At 53.7% G+C, this 9,841-nt stretch overlaps 1 long non-coding RNA gene across 2 annotated transcripts; it reads right to left on the bottom strand.

Moving 5' to 3' along the window:
* Positions 1 to 3,651: 3,651 nt before the first annotated feature.
* Positions 3,652 to 9,813, bottom strand: LOC120411110. Of its 2 annotated transcripts, none has more exons than XR_005603528.1 (2): positions 6,022 to 9,813; positions 3,652 to 5,861 (listed from the first exon to the last, which is right to left on the bottom strand). It is a non-coding gene; the product is annotated as an uncharacterized LOC120411110 (long non-coding RNA). The 2 variants fall into 2 exon arrangements; XR_005603527.1 differs by lacking the exon at positions 6,022 to 9,813 and adding an exon at positions 5,942 to 6,008.
* Positions 9,814 to 9,841: the final 28 nt, after the last annotated feature.

The raw sequence follows: 9,841 nt of genomic DNA, 5'->3' as shown, positions 1-9,841 counted from the left end.
ACATTTAAATTTGTAGGGTTTGTGCTCCAGCAGAGGCATTTCTCACCATTTTCTCCCCAGATCCTGCCCTGCCCTTGCTCACATCTCTGGATGGTATCACTTGAGTTGCCCTTCAGAGGCTCAGAGTAGATTTTTCTTACAAAAGTGGATTTGGGGGGATTGACTTGGAGTCAACACAGGTGGTCTGAGAGCAGCCCCACACACTTCTTTGCCAAGTAAACCACTTTTCTCCTTGAAGAGGTGAGTTTGGGGCACACAGATCCAGCATGGTCTGAAGAGAGAGATGAGTGGGGCTTGTTTGCTCCCACTGCTGCCATCAAGCTGCTCTTGCAACGCCAGTTTTCTGCTGCTTTTCTGGAACAGCTGAGAAAATGTGCCATTGTCAAGCCCTGAACACGAGTCTGTCCTGACAAGATGACATTTGTTCTTCTTCTGTGCATGTGAGAGACAGGTTAGAAAATCTGATTTTTTTTTCTGCGTTTGAACTGGATTTGAACTCTGCTCTGCTCTGAGGCCTCTTCTGTAGCTACACAGCACAAACACATTGGCCTGACCTAAATCTGTGCCCTTGAGTACCTTGCTGAGCTGCTCTCCTCACACAGGAGCTGACACCAGCCCCACTTTGTCCATCCCAGGGCTGGCTGAGCTCTGAGACGTTCCCTGGCAGGAGCTGGTGAGCTCAGGAGCAGAACCCTGTCCTCAGACAGAGCCTTGTGGGGCACCAGGGAATAATTCCTGAGGCTCCAAACCTTCCCTGCCTGGGCTGCCAGCATCTCCCACAATAATTCCCTGATATTTTCCCCTTGCAGGATGTGAAGAGGCACTTTGGAAGCTGCTCCTGTGGTGAGGTTCCCACTTGTGTGGCCCTCTGACACTCAGCTGGTGCCAGGTGCATTGCTGTGGGCTGGGGGGGATCTCTGTACAACCAAACCACACATTTGATGTTCAGAATGACTAAAATCAACTCAAATCCCACTTTTTTCCCTTCCTCCTCAGCCTAGGTGTAGTTGTCCTTTAGTCCACTGCTCAGGATTAGTTATTCCAGGCTTTCCCTTTCCCAGTTAAGATTTTTACTGGGATTATTTCTGCCCAGCCCCACTGATGGGAGCTGAGCAGAGCCCCTTGCTAAGGAATGATGTGAGGGAGCAGCTCTGCTCGTGTGATTCCAATCCCAAGTTGTGCCACATTCCTCCCTTCCATCCCTTCCGTTCCTCCCCCCTCCTTCCCCGGGCATCTCCATGGAGCACAGGAGGAGCAGGGGGAGGGGAAAGGTGCTCTGCCTTGTCCTTGTGCTGCGTGCCCGTGCTTCTGCTGATCCCAGGGGCTGGAATGCTGCTGTGGAGCTGGGAGAGGCACCGCAGCTGCTGCCTCAGCTCTCTGCTGATTCCTGCTGCAGATGGAATCCGGGCCCTGATGGAAGCAGGGGGAGCAGCATGCTCTGCTCAGCAGGGGCAGCTCTGGGGGGGACTGGCGGATCTGCAGGGCACTGCATTGGTCCTGTGTGTGTGAACCCCCAAAAATCCTCACAGAATCAGCTGGGCAGAGCTCCTGTGCAGGCCTGGTGCTGTTGGAATCCCAGGAGTGCAGCACTTCAGGGCTCACCTGCTTCTTCCCTCCCTTCCCAATCTCCCTGCACAGCCCCTGGGAGGTTGTGCAGCATCTGTGGGGCTGAAATCCCCAGGGAGTTCTCACCCTCCTTCCCAGAGCTGTTGGTGGCTCTGGGCAGAGCAGTGCCTGGGGTTCACCCCCACTTGTGCCCTTGGCAGCAGGAGCAGGGCTGGGTGTGCCCAGGAGCGTGGATCCAGCCTGTATCCAGCTCCTGCTCAGTGACAGATGCTTCACATCCCACCTGGGAAGCAGAGGGGGAGCTGGCACCCAGGCTGGGACAACCGAGGAGGTGGAGCAGGAAAAAACAGAGGTTGAGCCTGTTGGAGGAGGATTGAGGGGATTTAGGGTGCTCCATCTGCCAGGTGAGGCAGGTACAGAGGGGCAGAGGTGCTGTGGACAAATTGTTTTCCTTGGATTCAGTCTTCCAGCCCAGTTCCATCTCTTCCCAGTGCATGGAAGGAAAGGCACAGACCTGTGCCCGCTGCTGCTGGGTGGCCCTTTTCATTTCCACAGGGAACACAGTTCTCCATCCACTCCCACACACTTCCTTCCTTCACACCTTGTGCCCTGAGCTGCTGGGCACGTGCATCCCAGGCCCTTTTGCTCCCAACTCTCCTAATTCTGCCTTCCCAAGCCATTCCTTGCCCCTCTCCCTGTGCCCTTTCCTGGCTGCCAGCGAGGTGCTTCCATGCCCTGCTGCCCGCTGGACACCTCGGGCTGTTGCTGTCGCTGCTGCTGCTCCTGTGGAAGGTGACAGGAAGGGGAAGAAAGGCTGCCTGTCATCCTCAATTCCTGCCCCATCCAAGGTTTAAATGCAGGGATCTGTCCCTGGCTCGCTGCCAGCTGCAGGGCGACTGCTGTCCCCGTGGAGGTGGCACCCAGCTTTTTAACACTCCAGGCAGGGCCTGACAACCCCAGGCTGAGGTTATCTCCTCTCCTGACACTGAGTTATGAGCCAGCAGCACTTTATTAAAATGGTATTTTGCATTGGAGAGCAAATCCCAGAGCAGATGGATTCATGGGCAATCCATCACTCCCATCCTGGCCCTGCCACTGGAAACGTGGTCGTGGTGCCTCAGCCCTGCAGCTGGGGGACAGATTTACAGCCTGGCCAGCTCTGGCTACTCCCAGCTGCCATCCATTGAAGGATTTGCTTTGGAATGTGAAAGGCTGGGAGGAGATTCCCGTTGTGGCAGCACAGGGATGTGAGCACCACACACTGCCCTGGCACCGTGTCCCTGTTCTGGGACTCGGGAAGGTGGGAATCTCCCCGGGAAACACTTCCCTGCCAACCTGTGCTTGTGCTTTGGGTGGAGAAAAACCACTCAGAATCTTCTATCAGCCCTTGTCTCGGGTGCTGGGGTTTATTGTCTGCTCTGCTTTGTCTGCACCAAGCCTGGGACGTGCCCAGATGTGCCCAGCTGTGCCCAGACTCGTGGAACCAGTCCTGCATCACCACCTTTGTGGCAGGGTCAGAGCTGTTCTGTGTGGGTGGCCCTGTGCCAGCAAGGAGCAGAATGGGAGACGCTGAAGAACTGGTTCATGGTGGCAGATTCCAGTACTGCTGGAATGGGAAATGATCCCACTTTTCCATGCCAAAGGCCTGAGATTCCTGCCCTCTTCCTGCCTTTCCTGCCCTTGCAGGCAACGGGCAGGAGAGGCCCAGGCTCCTCTCTGGAGGCAGCTTGCATCCAGAATTTTAGTGAATTTTAGTGAAACATTTTAATATTAATATTTAAATTTAATATTTAATATTTTTTAAAAAATTTAGTGAAATATTTTATCTTCTTTTAAAGATCTTAGAGCTCCCCTGTTATCCCAGCGAGCAGGAGCCAGGCAGGTGAAAATCTGGGACAGTGTCCTGTGATGTCACAGAACTCAGAGGTCAGGACAGCTCTCCCACCCCGCCCCCCAGCCTTGTTTGCACCTCCTCCTGTCACCCCCCTGCCCCAAACCGGGGAGCTGCTGCTCTGTGGTGCCCCAGCTGTGCCCCAGGGGGAATCACTGGCTTCAAAGGGTTGGAAAAACCACTCAGATGCAAAAAACATGCAAAAAACTATTTTACTGACAAACAGCAAAGGACGGGCTTAGTTCCAGGAGCTGAACTGGTTCTCTATTATACAAACATCTTATTGAAAGGGAAGGAATGGCTGAAATACACTCACTCGTTGACCCAAATAAAATCACAGTGTGCTTTTTCTATTGCCTCCCCCACCCCAAGCTCTCTGCACCTTCAGCTGCTCCCCGGAGCCTCAGCACAGGCTGCCACCCCCTCTGGCCACTGGAGAGCACAAGCCCTGGGTGACATCTGCCTGTGCAAGTGTATTTAGTAAAAAAATTAGCCATTATTGCTTTTCAACCACAGTAGAGATTATCCTGTGATTAGACTCGGAGCAGAGTTTAATCTCTCTCTCTGGTAGTCTGTGCTGTGCCTCTCCCTGCCTGCTGCATGCAGAAGTGGTTTGGGTGCAGGAAAAAAAAGAAAAGAGGGATTAACGATCAGGGAAAACAGCACTCCAAGCTCTGTCCTGGTGTTTCACAAGGGAAAAACCTCCCTGCAGTGAGTGCAGGGCTTCCTCTGCCTCGGTGGGAGCTGGGACTGAGCCACCCCGGGGTCAGCCCTGCTGGGAATGCCGAGAGGTGAAACTGCAAAAGAAACGAGTGCAAATGGCTGGAGGTGCCAAAGGAGGGCCGGGCTCCATGCAGGGGACACGTGGGGACACGCAGAGCTCTGAACACCCGGAGCAGGACCCCCACAGCCCAGCCAGGCCGAGCGGCTCCTCCTGACTCTGCCACATCTTCCCACTCCTCTGCTTCCCTCTCCTCTGCCCCACCTGCAGGGAAGGCACAGGCCTGGCTCTTTTTGTTTGAGTCTTTTATTTCCTTCAGGAAGTTCACTTGCTGCTCCTTGTCCTCCTGGCCACCCCAGGGAGCTGGGCTGAGGGGACTTTTCACTTTCACCCCATCCCAGGGTGGAAGCAGCAGTCCTGTGTCCCTGCCCAACAGATAATTCCCTGCTCTCCGTCCCACTGCTGCTCACTGAAACACAGAACTGTCCCACCGGTGCATCCAGGCTGGAAAATGATGGCTCCAAGTGTCTCTATTTGTACCACATGCTCTAATCATGGAAGAACTTCTGCTCTTCCACATCCAGAGGTGCTCTGGGAGGTTCTGTTGGCTGTTTTTACCCTCCAAGCCCCCTGAAAATGCAGAAGAAGCTTCATCACCTCTGTGATGACCCAAACCTCTTCATCAATGCCGGGCTGGATGTTCAACAGTGCTGGGAGGTGAGATCTGAAGTGACACTGAGCTCCCTGTGCCCCTCAGCTCCTGCCAGCCTCTCCCTCCAGCACAGGTGAGCATCACCCTCCCTTCTCACCACGTGCAGGATGTTCAAGTAGAACCCCCCATGTTTCATTTCGTGCTTCTGGTCCATCACTGGACACCTCTTAAAGAGCCTGCTCCCATTTCTTTGCACCCTCCCTACAGCGATTGATCCTTCCCCAGCATGATCAGTCCCAGCTTTCCCAGTTCCCTCAAAGGAGAGATGCTCCAGTGCCTTCATCACCTCAGTGGCTGTTTTCAACACCCCTTTTTAGCAGGGATTCTTCTTCCCCCAGCTGAAAATGCAACCAGAAAATGAGGTAGAACAGCAGTGAGAGTAACTAAACCCACCCCAGCGTGCTGTGAGTGCCTGGGACACCATCCCAGGCTCTCTCCTGGGCTTCTTATGGATGAGGTGGTGCCGGATGGGCCAGCTGAGGTGTCCCTGGCTGGCTCAGCAGTGAGAGGGCACAGTGGATGGATGCGTGGATGGGATACAGGAGACACCTTCCCAAACTGTTCCTCAAAGAGGAAGGGCCCTTCTCACTGTTTGTTGTTTATATTGGCCAGGGGTTTATTCAGCAGAGCCAGAACTGAGGATGGGATTTGAGTTTAAAAAAGAGCTACTGGGTGAGGCAATGGATTTCTGCTTTCCACACCTCTCCTTCCCAACCATTCCCCGTGCAGGCAGCCAGGCCAGGGCTCCTCACACCAAAACCACAGGAGAACATTCCCAGAGGGGCTCCTCACACCAAAACCACAGGAGAACGTTCCCAGAGGGGCTCCTCACACCAAAACCACAGGAGAACGTTCCCAGAGGGGCTCCTCACACCAAAACCACAGGAGAACGTTCCCAGAGAGGCTCCTCACACCAAAACCACAGGAGAACCTTCCCAGAGAGGCTCCTCACACCAAAACCACAGGAGAACCTTCCCAGAGAGGCTCCTCACACCAGGAACACAGGAGAACATTCCCAGACGGTCTCCTCACACCAAAACCACAGGAGAACGTTCCCAGAGGGGCTCCTCACACCAAAACCACAGGAGAACATTCCCAGAGGGGCTCCTCACACCACGAACACAGGAGAACATTCCCAGACGGGCTCCTCACACCAAAACCACAGGAGAACCTTCCCAGAGAGGCTCCTCACACCAGGAACACAGGAGAACATTCCCAGCACCAATCCCAGCTCTGGAGAACCAGCACATGGAGTTTTGAGCTGTGTCTTTGCTCCAAAAATACCCCACAAGATCCCCCCCAGCACCAGAGCCTGCAGCCTCCCCCGGAGCATCTGGCGGGCGAGCGCTGAGACGGGGCCCACACTTCCCACTCCGCTGTCCTGCACTTCCCACACTTCTCATCCCTGTTTTCCCTTCCCCAGGCTCTGCCCAGCTCCTTGCCCAGCCCTGACCTTGCTGTGCCCACTCCCTGCTGCCAAATTTGCTCCCAACTCAGCCCTCTTTGCCTGGGGTTGTTGCTGGGTTCGGGTGTTGCTGTTATTGGGGTTGGGGTTTTTTTTGGTGTGTTATTTTTTTTTGGGGTGTGTATGGAGACTGGATCAGAGGCAAGAGAACAGCAAACGAGTCAACACGAGCACAGCGGGGACAATTCGACGAGGAGAAAACACCCCCACGAGCAGAGAGAAACAAAACAAACACATGCACAGAGCGACGGGGCGGCGGCAGAGCGGCCCCGCTGGGACACGGGGACAAGGGACAGGGCTGGCAGGGCTCAGCCTGGAGCAGCATCGGCTCAGGAGCTGGGGCAGGGACAGGAGGGATGGTGGCAGCAGGGGAGAAGGGGCTGCCGGGTGATGCTGGCTCGGCGACACCCCAAAAAACAGCTGTAATACCCCAAACACAGCTGTAACACCCCAAATACAGCTGTAACACCCCAAATACAGCTGTAATATCCCAAATACAGCTGCAACACACCAAGTACAGCTGTAATACCCCAAAACCCACTGCAACACTCAAAAAACCAGCTGTAATACCCCAAAACCAGCTGTAATACCCCAAAACCAGCTGTAACACCCCAAAACCAGCTGTAATACCCCAAAACCAGCTGCAACACACCAAAATCAGCTGTAATACCCCCAAACCAGCTGCAATACCCCAAAACCAGCTGTAATACCCCAAAACCAGCTGCAACACACCAAAATCAGCTGTAATACCCCCAAACCAGCTGCAACACCCCAAAACCAGCTGTAATACCCCAAAACCAGCTGCAACACACCAGAACCAGCTGCAACACACCAAATACAGCTGTAATACCCCAAAACCAGCTGCAACACCCCAGAACCAGCTACAACACACCAAATACAGCTGTAATACCCCAAAAACAGCTGTAATACCCCAAAACCAGCTGCAACACACCAAAAACCAGCTGTAATACTCCAAAACCAGCTGCAACACACCAAAATAAGCTGTAATACCTCAAACCCCACTGCAATACCCCTAAACTGTCTGTAACACCCCAAAACCAGCTGCCTCCTTCACTTCTGCTTTCCCGTTGGCAGCTCGTTCCCCAAAGAGGAGACAGGGCAGACCTGAGGCTCTCAGGAAAAACTCTCCTGGTTTTGGTGTCCCTGCCCAGGAGTTTGAAACCATCCCAGATGTGCTGGGTCAGGATTCCCACCCTGCACGGGGAGGAATTCTGGCCCTTGTTCATTCAGGATGAGGAGCGTTTCCCCAGGATTAATCCCGCTGGTTTAGTGCGTGCTGGGACGACCCTGCTCAACAAAACCTGCCTGCTTTCCCTGGATTACAGACCAGTGAGTTACTCCCAGTAAATTTAACTGCACTGAGAGAATTTCTTGGTTTATTTTTTTGCCTAAGTGTGAGCAAGAGAGAGCTGCAGATTTTTTAAAACTCTGGTTTTAAACAGCAGGAATATTTACTGTGTAGATTTTTTTTTTTTCTCCCCCTCTTTCTTCCAGAGCCTCAAATTCTTATAAAATTTTGCTGTGGATCAGACAGATCAAACTTAATGGGTGTGAGCCATTCACCCTTTCCAGTTGTTCCATTTGTAATGATATTTCAACCAAGGTCAGCTGCTAGAGCAGGGCAGAGCCAGGCTTTACATTCAGTCTGAGTTTAGGTCACTGCCTTAAGTCTCTCTTGTGAGAGGCTGCAAGTGGAAAAATTACTTTTAAAGTGCTTTTTTTCCTCCCCCCATAACCAATCCCAGGGACTCGATATTTGTCCTTATCACGATGGAATTTCCTCCCCTACAAAATGCTGTCCCCCCTGAGGACTTGTTGATAACACAGTCCCTGCTCTTCCCTGCCAGGAGGCTGCAAGGGAAAGGAGCTGCTCAAGGAAAAGTTGTTCCTTAGATCCTAAGGAATTTCAGACATCACAGCCAGGAATGACAGACAGGCAAACAGACACAAGAATGGACCAGGCAGTTGTTTAGGTCCAGAAAGAACCTGGGGCTCCAAGACAAGAGGCACTAGGGAATAGCAAAGGTGGGGATGGCAGAGAAATGGGAATGTTTGGGTAGTTTGGGGGCTTGTAATTAACTGAACTGGGCATAAGAAATAGAAAAAAAAAACCCAAGACACAGAAGCTGGAGCAGGGAGGGAAGGGCAGGAGTCGTGGTGTCCTTTTCCCTGCCATCAAACAGCAGGAGGCCACTCAGAGTGTCAAGGAATCCGTGGAAGAAAGGAGAGGTTCTGGCAATTCTCCCCATCCTTCAGTTCTGGGTGTTTTCCCCATTTCAGCCAAACCCACTCAGTACAAAACGATGGATGAAGGGGGAATGGGGGCTCAGGGCTGTCACATTCCTGGGGAGAGCATCTCCCTCCTCCTTCCTCCCTCCCAGTAAATCCTCCCTCTCCCCACCCTGGCTGTGCTGCCCAGCACATCCCACAGCCTGGGCTCCCCTGCTGCTGCTGCTGCCTTCAGGAGAACAGGACCAGAGCAGGGACCAGACACCACCACCGTGGGCTTTCCAGCACCTTCAGACCCCTCTGCCTGGGAGTAAAGGAGGTCTCTGGAGGGGGAGGTTCCTTTCAGAGCCTCGAAATCCACACCAGGGGAAGCAAAGGCAAAACCACATCGGAGCATCCTCACCCTTTGACTCAGCCTTGGGGACATTTGGGATGTTTGGAGAGGAGTTTGGCTTCAGGCCCAAGTCTCTGTGTGTCCCTCAAGCCAAGCCCCACAGGCAAGGGGGGTGTTTGATGTGCAGGAGCAGTGAGGCTGTTCAGGGCCCCCTCACTGCGCTGTCAGTGGTTTTGGGGTGTTTTAACCAGGACCTCGGGCTCACCCCACAAGAAAAGGGGCAGAGCAGCTCCTTTCCTCCCAGGCAAAGGGCGGGGGGTGTTTATGAGCAGAGGGACAAGTCAGATCTGACACATCCCACCCTCCTCCAGTGAAGGACAGCAGCCCTGCCACCAAAAGTGCCACCACACCAGCGGCACCAGCCCGGGCTGAGCCCTCACAGCCCCATCCCCCTGGCTCTGAGATTGGGTTGCTTAAGGCAGGTTTTCAGTGGACAGCACTGCAAACAACAAACCCCTTACACATCCCCAGCACTTCCTTCCCCTGCAGCAACTCCCCAGAACGTGAACCAAAGCAAAACCAAAAGGGACACTGTGCCTTCTCCCCGCCCCCGCTGGCAGCAGTCCCCAGCCAAACCTGTGCCCAGCCCAGCCATTCTAGGCACGGGAGGGGCAGAGCAGGGCAAAACCCAGCCAGAGGACCAAAGAAACGGGGGACTGGAGCTCTTGGATGAGACACTCTGCATCTTCTTCGTGCTGTCCCACCTCCATCCCCTCGGCCAACATTCCTGGATGTGCAGGACAGCTGAAAAGGGGGGGGGGGGGAGGTTGAAAGTATAATGCAAATCTCTTTTTTCTCTCTCTCTCTCTCTTTTTTTGGGTTTTTTGTTGTTGTCGTTGTTG

This window comes from Corvus cornix, chromosome 21 (assembly GCF_000738735.6).
Source record: "Corvus cornix cornix isolate S_Up_H32 chromosome 21, ASM73873v5, whole genome shotgun sequence".
Classification (NCBI taxonomy): Eukaryota; Metazoa; Chordata; class Aves; order Passeriformes; family Corvidae; genus Corvus; species Corvus cornix.
This window is presented reverse-complemented; position numbering and strand designations above follow the sequence as displayed.